Consider the following 17,359-nt stretch of genomic DNA (forward strand, 5'->3'; position numbering starts at 1 on the left):
GTGTGTGTGTGTGTTGGTGGGGGCGGGGGGGCTATGTGGGAATTCTGTTTTCTGCTCAGTTCTGCTGTGAACCTGAAACTGCTCTGAAAAATAAAGTCTGTTAATTTAAAAAAGTAACATCAGGGAGTGATAAGTGTTACAATGGAGAAATAGAACAGGGGAAAGGGGCTAGGGAGCCATGGGGGTGGGCTGGCTGTTTTAGATGAGGTGGGGGGGTCAGGGACATTGATCGGAGACCTAAACAGGGCAGGGAATAAGCCTGTGGATATCAGGGGAAGGGCAGCCCAGCACAGGGAGCAGCAAATGCGAAGGCCCGGAGGCAGGGCAGAGCCTGATTTGTGTCAGGGACGCAGTAAGGACAAACTGCCAGGAGGGGAGTGAGGGGGTGTGGGGAGAGGTCGGAGGTGAAGACAAACAAACAGCTCGGTCCATTCCACATTGGCCTGTAGGCCTGGCAAGCCTGAGCAACTTGTTCTCAGTGAAATGGTGAGTCACTGGGGGGTTTCAGCAGGGGTGTGACACGTCAAAATTATACTTATATTTTAAAAAGATGACTGTCATGCAAACAGACAGAAGGGGCAAGGGTGGAAGTAAGGAGACCTTTTAGGAAACTACACATCCTCCAGGGGAGAGACGATGGTGGTGTGGACCCACTGTCCATGGCAGGGGGCTGCAGGGTGGCTGGATTCTGGGTCTGGTGAAGGGAGAGTCAGTGGGGGCTATGGGGGTGAGGGAAGGAGAGGAACCTAGGTCTTTGGTTTGAGCATGTGGGTGAACAGTGGTGTCCTTTTCTGAAGGGCGAAGACCAGAGCGATAGAGAGTTCCACTGGGACGTGTCTACATGTTCAACATCCAAATGGGGCATTAAGGAGGTGGTTGGGTTTACAGGCTGGAATTCAGCGGCAGAGTTGGGGCTGGAAATATGAGTGAGGTACTAAAGCCACAGGCCGGATGAGCTCCCCTTGAGAGCAGGTGTAGACGGGGAAGACGAGGGGCCCCAGGCCCGGGCTGGGTGCGCAGGCTTAGAGGTTGGAGAGACCAAGGAGTGACCCAGGTGGCGGCGTGGTGTCAGAGAAGCTGAGGGGCCACGTGTTTCAGGGCCAACGATGGGGTGGCCGCTGAGCACGGCAGGAGGAGGATTAGACGGGGACGGGGTGCTTTGGCACGGTGGGGGCCAGAGCCCTATTGGAGGGGCTTTGGGAAGGGGTGGAGACAGGGCGGGTGGGCGGCCTTCCCAGGGGTGTCCTCTAGGAGCCAAGGAGCAGTCCCACCGGGCAGGGGCTGAGGGCAGCTTGCAGTCTGCGGAGAGACTTTTTTTTTTTAGTGATAGAAAAACCACCGTTTCTCCCTTGATGGGAAAGTTTCCCTATATGAGGGAAAAACCGATCATGTGGGGGAGGGGAGAGAATTGTTGGGGCGATGCAGTTGGGGAGCTGGGGGGGGGCTGGTGCCCAGTGGGAGGGAGGCGGAGCCTGGGGGTGGGGAGCAGTGGCGGGGGAGCCAGTGTGGGCCGTTCTCTTTAGGCTCCTGTTTTCTCAGCATCATCGTCACAGCCTCAGCTGAGAGCTCGGGAGGAGGAGGTGGTGTGAAACGCTGGTCTTCACCATGGTTCTCATGGCCTCTGTGTGGAGCAGGTGTCCTCGCCCCGCTTTGCAGATGAGGAAATCAAGGGTCACTTGCCAGGAAGGGGCAGGACTGGGATTTTGAACAGGGTCTGGTGGGTTCCAAGGACACTCCTCTGGGTGTTCACAGGGGAGTGTGGATCTCAGGATGTGAATCTACATCCCACTCTTCCAGCCTCTCCGCCTAGGTCAGCCCTTCACCTGCAGGGCAGACATCAGACCCAGACAGCGAGGTGACTGCCCCCACATAATACAGAGGGACACAGGGTAGACCCAGTGGACTCCCTGGGAGCTAGACCTGGGCCAGAAATCCATTTATCACCTGGTCCCCATATGCTCCCATCCTAACGAGGGCCCATGATGACTTTCAGGGCCCCTGGTGCCTAGGTCCGTTTGGACCCTGTGTCTAATAGTCCTTGAATTGCCTGTGTATTTGGGTATCCTCTTTCTCCACTGGTGGTTTCCCTAATGAATGGCTGTGTGAGTCCCTCTGGGGAGGACCTGATGGAATCATTACCATATATACTTGTTCTGGGGTCGCAGGGCCCTCGCTCTCCTTCAGTCAGTTGGACCTGAAACCTTGCTCAGGTGTGGAAACTGGGCAAAGGATCAGGACTTTTTACTGGGGTGCAGCCCTCAGATCCAGATCATCAGGCCTTGGTTTCTTTCTTTCTTTCTTTTGGCCACAACGCGAGGCTTGCAGGATCTTAGTTCCCACACTAGGGGTTGAACCTGCACCCTTGGCAGTGAAAGCGCTGAGTCCTAACCACTGGACCGCCAGGGAATTCCCAGGCCTTGGTTTCTTTTGATTACAGAGAGTGGGCAGTGTCCCGGTTGGCTGCCCATCTGGCTTGCCTCTAGGGATGCCGGTTCTAGTAACCATTTCCAAAGCTGTGCATGTCAGGCCCTCCCAACTGCCCTCTGACCTCGCCAAAAGCTGTGATAAATGCACTCACCTTGCTTCTGATCAGTATGTGTTGCCACCTGGCTTCTTATTTGGGCATCCTGTCCTCTCCATTGCTGTCAGGGTGCCCAGTTCCGTAACAGCGGCTCCTAGTCTCAGGTCCTCAGAGGACACTCATCCCTGAGCTTGTCAGGCTGCTGGCACCCACCCCCTGCCCCGTAACCAGCACTTTCCTATGGCTTTGGCAAATGGAGAGTCGATCAGACTGTCCTGCAGAAGATGGACATCTGGTGGGTTTTCCAGCCTGACACGCCATATTCACCTGACACTGTGACTTCTCTGAGCCTTTTGGCCCCTCTTCCACCGTCTGACCTGGCAGCCCTGGCATTTCTACTTCTTGTGCTGTGATACCACTTTGTTTCTGGCCCCGCTGCGCAGCATGCGGGATCTTAGTTCCCCAACCAGATATCGAACCCGTGCCTTTGGCCGTGGAAGCGTGGAGTCCTAACCACAGACCTCCAGGGAACTCCCTGGGATACAACTTTCTCCAAGCAATGTGCTAACACCATCGTTCGGGGTCCTTGTCAGGGTGTCAGTGCTTGTTTATGGTATTAACTCTCCCTTATTCGGCTCTACATCCCCACCCCCAACCTTGATCCAGCCCCTTAGATCGCATCCCCTGTGCTCTCCTGGTTCTGCCAATGCAGGGCTCCTTCAAGCCTCCGGCTGAGGTGTGACTTACCTTAGCTATTGCTCTGGTGGCCAGGAGAGGAGGGGGGCAATTCTAAGGGAGGTTCCTCAGCATCATCCTCAAGCAGGGCGTGTTCTGTGCTCTGAGGGGTCACTTCCAAGTCCCACTGTTTCCGGAGCAGGGCCTGACCTTGGTGCTGCAGACTCATTGTTGGCTGAGACTTCAACCTTCTCTGACATTCTGCTCTGCTTATAATTAAGCCCTGCGCCTGCCCCTCAGCTTTTCCCTCCCCTGCACCTGCAGGAGAAGAGAATTTATATGCAGCTAAGGAGGTCCTTGGCTTCCACGTTTGGCCTTAAATTAGTGATTAATCACTCTCAGCCTTTTAGAATTGTCTTTCTCCAGTGCATAAGAGCCCCAGCAAGAGCCGGCCCATTCCTTGGGCTTTATAATTAATTATGACTCCCCTAGCCTCTCAAACTCCAGAGAAATTCCCCGCCCCCTCAGCGCGCTCCCTCCGAGTCCAACCTGGAAAGGTGTTCGCAGCTTCATTGCTGCTACTTGCAGGCTGCCAGTTCTGCCCCAGCTGTGGTCCTCACTGCCCGCCATCAGTGGGTGACCCAGCTCCATCCCACTGTTCAGGGGCTGCTTCCTAGAGCTACTGGCTAGGTTGGGTTCCGGGCAAACAGACTCTGAAATGATTTGTGTGAGGGAGGGTCATGGGATCTTGCTCTGGTTGTAAGAGGGCAGGGAAGCAGGACAGGCCAGAGAGAGGGAGGGGTTGGACCGACGGTGCACTTTTAACACCCGCCTCACTTGATCGCCTGGGGAGCGCTGAGGCTGGGATGGTGCTTCAGAGTCGTCCTGAATTAAGGATCCAGGGATCCAGGCCCGTGTCAACCAGTTATTGGATGCGAGCTTCCCCTGCGACAGGGCTGTAAGGTGGAGGGCAGTCCTTGGGGAGGGACTGAGACTTGTCAGCAGTAAATATTCCCCACAGCTGGGGGATACTTTTGTCCTGAAGCAGGCTTCTGGGCGGCGCAGCACACAGCCCAGCACACAATTTATCAATATTTAGTTTTTCATGTATTGGTGGACGTTTGGGTTGTTTGGGGGCTAGTGTGAATCCGACTGCTGTGTGCATTTGTGTACATGCCCTTATTTTTTTGGCCACGCCCCACGGTATGTGGGATCTTAGTTCCCTGACCATGGTCCATCAGACCCACACCCCCTGCAGTGGAAGTGTGGAATCTTAATCACTGGACCACCAGGAATGTCCCTCGTGTACGTGTCTTTCGGTGGCCATGTGCACTCGTTACTGTTGGGTGTCTACTCGAGAGTGGCAGGGTTGGTGAACTTTAGTAGATATTGCCAAATAGTTTTCTTTTTCTTTCTTATTTTTTAAATTTGGTTGCATGGGGTCTTAGCTGTGGCAGGTGGGCTTCTTAGTTGTGACTCACGGGTTCCTTAGTTGCGGCTCACTGGCTCCTTAGTTGCGGCATGCGAACTCTTAGTTATGGCATGCATGTGGGATCTAGTTCCCTGACCAGGGATTGAACCCAGGCCCCCTGCATTGGGAGCACGGAGTCTTAACCACTGCACCACCAGGGAAATCTCTGCTGAATAGTTTTCCAAAGTGGCTGCACCATTTTTTAATTTAATTTTATTTTTTTTTGCGGTATGCAGCCCTCTCACTGTTGTGGCCTCTCCCTTTGCGGAGCACAGGCTCCGGACGCGCAGGCTCAGTGGCCATGGCTCACGGGCCCAGCTGCTCCACGGTATGTGGGATCCTCCTGGACCGGGGCACAAACCCGCGTCCCCTGCATCAGCAGGCAGACCCTCAACCACTGTGCCACCAGGGAAGTCCTCTGCACCATTTTATATTCTCATCAGCAGTGTTCCAGAGTTCTGGTTGCTCTGCATCCTCACCAACACTTGGTATTGTCTGCCCTTTTATTTTAGCCATTCTGGTGGTCCAGACATCAGTGATTCTTATGTGCAGTCAGGGTGGGAAACCACTGCTCCCTGGCAGGTGGGTGGGTATGAGATTTGGGGAGCCCTGGGACCACCCCCACTTTTTTTTTTTGGCTGTGCCATGCAGCTTGTGGAATCTTATTTCCTTGATCAGGAATCGAACCCAGGCCCTTGGCAGTGAAAGCACGAGTCCTACCCACTGGACCGCCAGGGAATTCCAGGACCACCCCCACTTGACTGTACCTGATATTCATTTCCAAGTGTCTTCTCCAAAACCAAATCCTGGCAGATACATTAAAATGCTATCAGATAATAACACCCTCAGGTAACTTGGTTTGGCCATCTCCTTTCAGCCTGAGATTCCAGCTCTGAAGGGTTGTGGAAGGAAGCAGGTCAATTTTGCTGCCTGTGAGGCCACGCTTCTGTGGATCTCATGAGGACAGCCAGAAGCATCCACGGTGACGCACCCTGTCCAGTGTTTCATGGTTTCCAAAATGCTTTCTCATCCGAGCTCCTTTGGGCTTCACAGCAGCCCCCAAAGGCAGCAAGAGAACATAGTATCAGCCCCATAGGACAGAAGGGGAAACTGAGGCTAATCACGTGTACAAAGTCATGCAGCAAGTTAGTGGCAAAGTGACCATGAACCCAGCAGTGGATTCCAAGTCCAGGGCCCCAGATTTCCTTCTTAGTTTTATTGGCCTTTGGTTCCCCCCTTCCTTTAGAAAGCAACTCAGGGCCAGCCCCACAGCAACCCCCTTCCTTGTTTCATGGTGTACCCCTGCCTGTTGCCCATCAAGGTCCTCTTAGAAGCAGGTAATTCCAAGGCCTCTCTGGGCCTAACTTCTCCAACCTTGATGTTCTCAGCAGTCTCCTGGGGACCTTGCTCGAAGATCTTGAGTTAGGAGGTCTTGTGGGCCCAAGATTCTGCATTTCTCACGAACTCCCGTGTGATGTCAGTGCTGCTGGTCCATGGACCACACTTCGGGTGGTGAGGATTCAGACCACTTCCCAGCCAAGGGCTTTATAGGCGGGTCTTTATGCTGTACTTGGAATGCCTCCTGGAACGTGGGCAAACACTGGTTAGTTACTGTCTGGATTCTGGCATGAGTGTTAGTTACTACAAGTTCAAGCCTGTCTCCAGTTCCCCTTATGGGATGTACCATTCAAGTCATTTGGCTCAGTTCAAAGTCCCTTACTCTTGACACCTCTCTCAGGAGCACCTCTTTCCTCTCCCACTTCCTGCTCTCTTCTCTTTCCTCTTCTATCAACACTCCTAATTTCCACCCCGATCCCCAAATGGGCAGGATGTCAGCTAGGCATCAGGCAGAAAGCTGGCTGTGTAAACTTATTATACTAGAGTGTGAATGACTCACATCTTGTCCCTTAACTCTTCCAGTGGTTATTTAGATGTGGGACAAAAAGGAGCTTTCAGTTGTTGGAAAAGTTGACAGTGAGGGAAAGAATAGGAAATATTCAGGAATCCCTTCCTGTACCCCCTAACATTTCCCAAACCTAGGTTGATGATTGAGCCCCCCAGCCCACCCTGCCATTGTAGCTGGAGAGGCAGCCGGTCGTGCAGATGCAGGAGATTATGCCGTGGGACAAAGGACAGCCTGTGAGGGGGAAGGCAGGGGCTAAAGCATGTTGGGGCCCAGCACCTGCACTGAAGCCTTGGTCACAATGGCTCATTGCAGATAATTGCTGTGGTAACGATGAAGATTGTACAGGCAAACGGATTCCAGTTTACATTCTGCTCCCTGCAAAGGTCATCTATAATTGCCCTGCTTCCTCCCTGTGGCGAGTACAGGGCTGCAGTGGGGGCCTGTCAAGGGGTTTCTGGGCTGCAGGCCCCGACTGAGGGGGTTGGGAGCTGGGAGCCCGCTCAGGGTGATCTCTGCCAGCCTGAATGGGGAGGCAGGTGGTGAGTTCTCAGCGCAGAGGCAGCCTCCTCCCCCTGGGTGACGCTCCAGCTCCCCAGCACTCTCCGGGCTGAGCTGGCTGGAAGCAGGGCAGGTGGTGCTCGCTGACCTGGTGAGCGGTGACCACTGGCGGGGGCAGTGACTGGTTCTGCTCATCGGTCTTTCTAGAAGCTTCAGCCCCAGATCCCTCCAGCTTGACATGTTGTGGGGCCTTGTGCTCACCTCCCTTCTCTGGTTGTCTTTCTCTACAAAACGAAAGAGTTGGTCCAGACACAGTGGCCCTTCCAGATCTGGATCCCAGGAATCCAGCCTTTGGTGCCCCAGTTTTGTGGAAGATTCGTGCATGGGCTTTGGAGTCAGAATAGAGTTTGAATCATGGCTCATTCCTGCTGTGTGACATTGGGCTGCTGACTTCACCTCCCTGACCCCCAGTTTCCTCTTTAAAAAATAAAGATAGGGATTTCCCTGGTGGCGCAGTGGTTGGGAGTCTGCCTGCCGATGCAGGGGACACGGGTTCGTGCCCCTGTCCGGGAAGATCCCACATGCCACAGAGCGGCTGGGCCCATGAGCCATGGCCGCTGAGCCTACGCGTCCGGAGCCTGTGCTCCGCAGCAGGAGAGGCCACAACAGTGAGAGGCCCACGTACCGCAAAAAAAAAAAAAAAAAAAAAGATAATGGTAGACATCTCTTAGTGTTGTTTTTGAGATTAAAGGGGATAATAACAATGGACTCTGTAGCTGGCATAATTGAGTGCTTCCTCTGCGTCAGGCACGGTTCTGGGACTTTTCCTGTCCCCCCAGCTGCCCTGTGAGGTCAGTGCTGCCATCACCCCCATTTTAAGATGAGGAAACATAATGGTGGAAAGCAGACAGGTTTCCAACAGATGTCGGCTGCTGCTAAGATTACTCCTTCTGTGCTCCTTGGGAGGCTCCCCCATTTGCTCCATATGAGCTCACCTCTACATCTCTGCTCAAGCTCCTCCTGCCCTGAGCTCCCCTTCCTCCCTGCCCCTCCAAGCCTGCACCCCAGCCCTGCCCCTGGCAGCCCTCCCCAGCAGCCAGACCTCTCTGATTCCAGCCTGTCCCACACCGTCCAGTAGGCTGTTTCCATTGGACTCTGTGACTTCTCCCGAGGCCACCCATGCTCCCCTGGGGCTGAGCCTCTGGCTGATCCTGCTTCATCTCCTTGGATGCACCTGTCACAGCCCTGGGCCTGGACATGTGTTTGAGAAGCCCATGTGTTTGAGAAGTTCCAGGGCTAGAGTCTCCCATGATCACCCCAAGCCCAGCATAAACCCCATTGAATGTCTCATGGACCATGCCTTGTGCTAGAAAGTGGGAATACAGAGACCAACACGAGATGGCCTGGGACTAAGAAGGCTTCAGTGCAGTAGGACAGTGGCTCTCAGCCTGGGATGCTCTTGGGAACCACCTGAGGACCTTGGAATTGCTGATGCCTGGGCCCCACCACAGAGAGTCTGGGGTGCAGCATGGACTTGAGGAGTTTTAAAAGAGTCATGGGTAAGGGACTTCCATGGTGGCATAGTGGTTAAGAATCCGCCTGCCAGGGCTTCCCTGGTGGCGCAGTGGTTGAGAGTCCGCCTGCCGATGCAGGCAACATGGGTTCGTGTCCTGGTCCGGGAGGATCCCACATGCCGCGGAGCGGCTGGGCCCGTGAGCCATGGCCGCTGAGCCTGCGCGTCCGGAGCCTGTGCTCTGCAGCGGGAGAGGCCACAACAGTGAGAGGCCCGCGTATCGCAAAAAAAAAGAAAGAAAGAAAGAATCCGCCTGCCAATGCAGGGGAAATGGGTTTGAGCCCTGGTCCGGGAAGATCCCACATGCCGCGGAGCAACAAAACCTGTGCGCCACAAGTACTGAGCCTGTGCTCTAGAGCCTGCAAGCCACAACTACTGAGCCTGCGAGCCGCAGCTACTGAAACCCGCGTGCCTAGAGCCTGTGCTCCGCAACAAGAGAAGCCACCGCAATGAGAAGCCCGCGCACCGCAAGGAAGAGTAGCCCCTGCTCGCTGCAACTAGAGAAAAGCCCACGCGCAGCAATGAAGACCCAACGTAGCCAAAAATAAGAAAAAAAAACAAAAGAAAAACCCTTGAGGATATTAAAAAAAAATAAAGAGTCATAAGTAAGAAAATTGGACATCCACATGCAAAAGAATAAAGTTGGACTCTTACCTGACACCATATACAAAAATGGATCAAAGACCTAAATGTAAGAACTAAAGTGATAAAACTCATAGAAGAAAATGAAGGGGGGGAATCTTCATAATATTGGATTTGGCAGTGATTTCTTGGATATGACACGAAAAGCAAGGCAGCAAAAGAAAAAATAAATAAATAAATTGGGCTTCATCAAAATTTAAAACTCTACCAAGAGAGTGAAAAGACAACATACAGAATGAGAGAAAATATTTGCAAATGATATATCTAGTTAGGGATTAATATTCAGAATGTATAAACAACTCCTACAACTCAACAGCAAAGAACCAAACAACCGGTTTAAAAAATAAGCAAAGGACTTGAATAGACATTTCTACAAAGAAGATATACAGATGGCTAATAAGCACATGAAAAGATGTTCAATATCATTAATCATTAGGGAAATGCAAATCAAAACTACAATGAGATACCACTTCGCACCCATTAGGATGGCCATTATCAAAAAAAGCAGAAAATAACAAGTGTTAGTGAGGATGTGGAGAAATTGGAACTCTTCTGCATTGCTGATGGGAATGTAAACGGGTACAGCTGCTGTGGAAAACAGTTTGATGGTTCATCAAAAAGTTAGACATAGAATATGATCCAAAATCCCACTTCTAGGTATCTACCCAAAAGAATCGAAAGCAGGGACTCAAACAGATACTGAAACACCATTGTTCATAGCAGCGTTATTAACAATAGCCAAAAGGTGAAAACAGCCCAAATGTCCATTGGTGGATGAAGGTTAGACAAAATGTGGTAAATCCATACAATGAAAGATGATTCACCCTTAAACAGGAATGAAATTCTGATACATGCTGCAACATGGATGAACACTGAAAACATTATGCTAAGTGAAAGAAGCCAGACACAAAAGGACGAGTATTGTGTGATTCCACTAATATGAGGTTCCTAGACTAGGCAAATTCATAGACACAGAAGGTAGAATGGTGGTTGCCAGGGGCTGGAGGGAAGGCAGGGAATGGGGAGTTTCTAATAGGTACAGACTTTCAGTTTGGGGTGATGCAAAGCTCTAGAGATGGATTGTGGTAGTGGTTGTATAACAATGTGAATACACCTAATTGTACGATTAAAAATGGTTAAAGGGCTTCCCTGGTGGCGCAGTGGTTGAGAGTCCGCCTGCTGATGCAGGGGACACAGGTTCATGCCCCGGTCCGGGAAGATCCCACATGCTGCGGAGCGGCTGGGCCCGTGAGCCATGGCCGCTGAGCCTGTGCGTCCGGAGCCTGTGCTCTGCAACGGGAGAGGCCACAACAGTGAGAGGCCCACGTACCGCAAAAAAAAAAAAGGTTAAAGTGGTAAATTTTATGTTATATATATTTCACCACAGGTTTTTTTTTTGGCCGCACCACGTGTCTTGCGGAATCTTAGTTCCCCAACCAGGGAGGAACCCTAGCGCCTGCCAGTGAGAGCACGGAGGCCTAACCACTGGACCACCAGGGAATTCCCTCACCACAGTTTTTTAAAAAAAAGTGTTCCAGGTGATTCTCATGTACGTTTGGGTTGAGAGCACTCTAAGAAGGGCCAGCAGACCAGTATGAAAATAATAGTTGCAGTTAAGTACTACAGGTGCTGGGATAGACATGAGTGTGTATGTGGAAAGGATGGGCATATCTGTGTAAAAAGGTCAGAGGGTCAGGGAAGATTTTTTTCCCCATGAGGCAGGCTACTGTAATGATTCGGTCAGTTCTAGAGCCAGACTGCTTGGTCTCAAATCCTGTCTAGCTCAGTGAGTTCTGTGCAGTAACTTAGGCAAGTTACTGCTCTGTACCTTAGTTTCCTCATCTATAAAATGGGAATAATAATAATGCCGGCCTTATAGGGAAGCTATGAAGTTAAACAAGGCCATCCATCTAAAGCATTTAGGACAGTTCCTGCTCAGTAAATGTTAGATAATATTATGGTAATGAATATACCATAATTTATCAATTTCACCAACTATGGACATTTAGGTTTTCTTCCTTTTCTGATTTAACAAAATTGCAAAGGACATTTTTGTGTTTGTTTTCTTGAGGACGTAAGATTTTCTCAAGAATGTATGCCAAGAAGTAGAATCCTAAGTTGTTGGAATGGGCATGGTCAACTTTATGACCCACCACTGTGATGTGTGCCCACCATCACAGTACTCTCCAGTGTTGGGGAAACTACTGGGGTCTCTTGAAAGAATTATTTCAACATGATATTTTAAAATATGTGAACCCTGTGTTCAGACGTGTGAGTCTTGCAGATGGTAACAGTTGGGATGCCAGTAACAGAAAAAACAACTCAAGATGGTTTAAATCATTGTGACTCAAATTTTATTGTGTAAATAGATCACATATTACCTGTTAAAATGCAAACTCTGAGTCAGTAGGTCTCAGAGTGTCGGGTGGGGCCTGAGAGTCTCCATTTCTAATAAGCTGTCGGGTAATACTAATGCTGATGGTCTCCCAACCACACTTTCAGTAGCAAGGGTTCTTAAACTTGGCTGAAATACCTGGGGGAGGTTAAAAAATGCTGATCGTTGGGTCCTTCACTCAGAGATTCTGACTTAATTCGTATGGGGTGAGTTTTTAAAGCTTCCCAGTTATTCTAATGGGCAGCAAAGTTTGGGAACTACTTACTTAAACAAAAAGGGAGACTCATTACCTTGGTTACCAGGATCTCCCGAGGACATCTCCAGCATTGGTTAGTTCTGTGATTCAATCACCTCCAGAAACCACTTCTTTCTGGCCCTCCTCCTAGCTCCTATTAGGCTGCCACAGCTCCAGACATCACATGCAGACTCCACAATGTCTAAGAAGATGAGACTATTTCTTCCTAAATGTCTCTTATCATCAACAAGGAATCCTTTCCTGGAAAGTCTTTCTCTCTGGTCTCACTGGCCAGGGGAACAGGTGTGCCACAAATCACTTAGAGAGCAGTGGTTCTTAAAGTGGGGTCCCCGCATCAGGATCAGGATCATCAGCATCACCTGAGCACTCAATAGGAAGGCAAATTCTTGAGCCCCACCACAGACCTATTGAATCAGAAACTTTGGGGGTGAGGCCCAGCAATCTGTTTTAACAAGTCTTTCGGGTGATTCTGCTGAATGTTCAAGTTTGAGAACCACTGGCTTAGAGTTTGTATCTTGGACCAGTGGTTCTCAATCTGGGTTGATTTCGCCCCCCCAGGGGACATTCAGCGTCTGCAGAAGCTTTTGTTTGTTATAACTGGGGGGTAGGTGCTACTGAAATCTAGTGGGTAGAGGCCCAACATCCTACAATGCATAGGACAACCCCCTAACAAAGAATTATCCAGCACCAAGTGCCCACAGTGCTGAAGTTGAGAGACCCTGTCTTAGGCCAGTCAGCATTTCTTCTGAGTCACTTGTTATGTAGTCAGGACTCTGGTCAGCAAGAGCCAAAGAGGAATGACTGTGGTTACAGAACCAACAGTGTCTGCTCCTGGAAATTACTTTCACAATAAATCAGACATCCCCACCATCTTTCCCACCCTGCCCCCTTGTGGCGAAGCCCTTTCTTTAGAAATAGAGAAATACTATAGAATGAGAAATACAAAGAATGGGGTTGGCAGGGTCAAAGAAGTTTCTGTTTGTCAGGAGGAGCAAACACACAGCCCCTGGCTCTCTCCTTTTTTTTGGTGGTGGTGGGGGGGGATCCTGGCCAGGGGAGGGGGGTGTTGACAGGGGTCATACTTGGTGGCTTTTGCTCCAAATATTATTGGTCATGCAGTTTTGTCAGGAGATTAATCATCTCTCTGTAAACATACCATTTTAAAGGTTGGCTACATCCCTAAATGTGACTTTTGCACTGTTTTGGAACCATTTTCTTTTCTTTTTTTTTTTTTTGGTCTAAGAAATGCAGCCCCATCGTGTCGTATGAGCAGGGGAGCAACTAGAACGTAATGTGCAGGGAACTCGTCTTTTGGGCCCCATCAAGTGTGTGACACTGGAACATGCCTGCATTTGTATGGACTACCTTCTAGCACTGTCTCTTTAAATTTTCTGCAATGATGGAAATGTTCTATTTCTTTTTAAAAAGCAATTAATTAATTAATTTTGGCTGCATTGGGTCTTTGTTGCTGCGCGTGGGCTTTCTCTAGTTGCGGTGAGCAGGGGCTACTCTTTGTTGCGGAGCACGGGCTCCAGGGCGCATGGGCCTCAGTAGTTGTGGCACGCGGGCTCAGTAGTTGTGGCACGCAGGCTCCAGAGCGCAGGCTCAGTCGTTGTGGAGCACAGGCTTAGTTGCTCTGTGGCATGTGGGATCTTCCCGGACCAGGGCTTGAACCCGTGTCCCCTGCATTGGCAGGCAGATTCATAACCACTGCGCCACCAGGGAAGCCCAGAAATGTTCTATTTCTGCACTAAGATGGTAGCCACTAGCCACATGTGGCTGTTGAACACATGAAATGTGACTAGTGCAGCTGAGGAATTGATTTTTTTTTTTGGAATTGAATTTTCAAATTTATTTAAATCTATTTAACTGAATGGACAGTGGCAACTGGATGGACCGTATCACCTTAGATGCCCTGAGTTGTCCCCATGGTTCTCCACAGTGTGCTGGCTTGTGGTGGGCCCCGAGAAGCACTCAGCATACAGACTACTTAGAGCTGGATGGGTTCATACTCAGAGGATTCCCTGTTCAGCCGATCTCAGTTGGCATCCCCTGCCCACCGGCCCCAGATTCCAGAGAGAGGCTCGGTTATTTTGGGTTTTTTTTTGGCCACGCCATGCGGCCTGTGGGATCTTAGTTCCCCGACTAGGGATTGAACCTGAGCCCTTGGCAGTGAAAGCGCCGAGTCCTAACCACTGGACTGCTTGGGAATTCCTGAGGCGTGGTTGTTTTGAATGTTGTGAAAAGCTGCCCCAACATTGAGCATTTCCCAGCTGAGGCAGCTCAGTCCACCCAATATTTCAGAGCTCTTTGCTTTTGGTGAGAATTTTCTCAGTTCAGCGTAGAAATGTTGATTATACCATACCGGTCAAGAACGCTACCTGGTAATTAATTGAGTAAAAAGTCAAGGCACTTCCCTGGCAGTCCAGTGGTTAAGAGTCCACCTTTCAATGCAGGGGACACAGGTTCGATCCCTGGTCCAGGAAGATCCCGCATGACGCGGAGCAACTAAGCCCGTGCGCCACAACTACTGATCCTGCGCTCTAGAGACCGCAAGCCACAAATACTGAGCCTGCATGCCACAACTGCTGAGCCCTTGTGCCACAACTACTGAAGCCTGCACGCCTAGAGCCTGTGCTCTGCCACAAGAGAAGCCACCTCAATGAGAAGCCGTGGCACTGCAACGAAGAGTAGCCCCCGCTCGCCGCAACTAGAGAAAGCCAGCATGCAGCAAAGAAGACCCAACGCAGCCAAAAATAAATAAATAAAATAAATAAATTTAATAATAATAAAAAAAAGACTCTGTGTTCCACTGCAGGGGGTGTGGGTTCGATCCCTGGTTGGGGGAACTAAGATCCTGCGTGGTGCGTGGTGCGGCAAAAAAAAAAAAAGTCAATTTGTTTTCCAGTTGAAAAAATTACTTAGCATGTGCGGTTTGTTTGGTAGACAAAAGTCTTTCAAAACGTGGGGTTCCTTGGGTCAAAAAATATGCAGTGTCCCTGAGTGGTGCAGAAGTTGGAAATTGATAATCTAGTCCAACCCCCTCACTTTGAGGGAAGAATCTGATACCGGCAGAGAGGGGAGACCCATGCCAGGGCTTTGGGCTGGGATGGGGCTGAGTCAGGACTAAAAGCCAGAGCCCTAGGCTTGTGGGAGAGGCCAGTGTCTGAACAGGCTTCTTGTGTCACAGTGTGTGTGTGTCTGTCCTGGGCTGTCTGCCCCCCAGGACAGCGATTGTGGCATTCCTTTAGATCGGTGCCCAGACAGGTGGGGAGGTGTAAAAGCCTCTTCGATGACGGTGTCATGGAATAGGTGTTATAGGATAGGAGCAGTGCTGCAGGTGTGCTCACTGGGCTGCCTGTATCACAATGGGGAGCTACGTGGAAAGAAAGTCATAAAAAATGCCAATTCTTGGGCCGTTATAGACCTACTGTGGTGGTCGGGTACACTGGTGCTCCCTAACCCCACCTGTGAGCCCCAGCTCCTGCTATTCACACCCTAGGTAAGCCTCACCCCCCAATTCCCCCCACTTCCCCACCCCTGTCCACCTGCCACATGGACGCTGGGCTTGGCCATGTTGACTTGCTTTGGCCAGTGAGGTACTGGCCAGCGTGATAGAAGCAGAGGCTTGCTTGATAGGTAAGTGGCCACACATTAGAACTTGTCCTTTTGGAATGTGTGCTCTTGGAGCCCTGAGCTATCATGTTAAGTAGGGCCAGGTACCCCGTTGGAGAGAGCACGTGGGAGGGAAGGCAGAGAGGGAAGGGGGGAGGGGGAGGGGCAGGGTCAGTTGTGTGAATGAAGAAGCTGTCTTGGACATTTTAGCCCCAGCTGAGGCCATGTGGGAAAGCACCACCCAGCGAACCCACCACCCCACACCCTGGTGGTAGGGGATGGGGCACTGGTTACTGCCAGGCAAGGCTCCCCACTTGACCCCTGCTCAGAAAAAAAAAAATAGAATCCACTATGTATGTTCTTCTCAGTTTGTGCTTCTCTTGCTCATCATGACGTCTTGAGATTTTTTTCATGTGGTTGTGTGTAGCTGGATGCTTTTCATTACTGTATAGTATTCAACTATGTAAGCAAACCACACGGTAGCATTTGCACAGTGGAGTCCTAGACAGCAGTGAAAAAGCAAACTGCCTCAACTGCATGCAATAACTACATGATTTTTTTCTTTTCTTTTCTTGCGGTACGTGGGCCTCTCACCACCGCGGCCTCTCCCTTTGCGGAGCACAGGCTCCGGACGCGCAGGCCCAGCGGCCATGACTCACAGGCCCAGCCGCTCTGCGGCATGTGGGATCCTCCTGGACCCGGGCACGAACCTGTGTCCCCTGCATCGGCAGGCGGACTCTCAACCACTGCGCCACCAGGGAAGCCCCCACACGAATTTTTGATCAGTCCTTTTGTGGATGGGCATTTGGGTTGCTTCCAGATTGGAGCTACTATGAGTAAAGCTGCTACAAGTGCTCTTGGTCATTCGTTTCAGTGACCACAAACACTCATTTCTGTTGGGAATAAACATTGCAAAAGCCTCTTAACTGGTCTCTTTGTTTTAGCCTGTTGCCTCCTTCTAGTAACTTTTCCATATCAAAGCCACAGTGATCTTTCAAAAACATTAACTGGACCTCTTCTCCACCCTTGCTCAAAAATACCAGTGCCTTCCTTTCTTGCTTAGAATAAAACCAGATCCTCACCATGGTCCACAGGGCCCTACAGGATCTAGCCCCTGCCTGTTCTTTGTTCCTACCTTGTTTACTCCCCTCTCTGCTGTCGCTTCACCGACCAACCCACCTGTCCACCCACCCATTCAGTTTTGGGTGCCTTCAGTGTGCCGAGCTCACCCCCACTTCAGGACATGTGCCCTTGCTGTCCCCTCTGCCAGAAACAGTCTCCCCCCAAGTTATCACATACTTCCTTTTCCCCTTTATATAAGTCTTTGTTCAAATGTTATCTCTTCAAAGAGGGATTCTAAAATGGCCCCCACTTACCCTCTCTATCCCTTTACCCACATTATTTTTCTTGATGGTTCCCATCATCACTTGAACTTTTTACTCTTTATTTGTTGAGTGTCTCCCACTTTGGCATGAAACATCCATGGGGTTATCTCATGGTTATGTGCTGTGTCTCGCTGCCTAGAGCAGCGCTGCACGTAGTAGGTGATCAGGAAATGTTTGTTAAATGTATTAAAGACACTGACATGGGATTTGGTCAGATGCCTCAGTTCTGACACCATTATCAACTTCAAGCTATATCACGGGCCAAGTCCCTTAGACTGTAATCTCCTGGGATCTTGTGACAATGCAGATTCTGATCAGGAGGTCTGGGGTGGGACCTGAGATTCTGCCTTTCCTACCAACTCCCAGGTGATGCCCAAGCTGTGGGACCTGGGACCCAGGCTTTGAATAGTGAGGCCGTAACT

General features: G+C 50.6%; 1 protein-coding gene across 1 annotated transcript in view; it reads left to right on the plus strand.

The window, feature by feature from the left end:
- Window positions 1-15,201: 15,201 nt before the first annotated feature.
- Window positions 15,202-17,359, plus strand: part of PACSIN1 (protein kinase C and casein kinase substrate in neurons 1) — a 29,570-nt gene continuing 27,412 nt past the window's right edge. The window contains exon 1 of the mRNA XM_065884661.1: window positions 15,202-15,212. The gene's annotated coding sequence lies outside the window, so the exon portion shown is untranslated. The remainder of the gene's footprint in view (window positions 15,213-17,359) is intronic.

This window comes from Phocoena phocoena, chromosome 10 (genome assembly GCF_963924675.1).
Source record: "Phocoena phocoena chromosome 10, mPhoPho1.1, whole genome shotgun sequence".
NCBI lineage: Eukaryota > Metazoa > Chordata > Mammalia > Artiodactyla > Phocoenidae > Phocoena > Phocoena phocoena.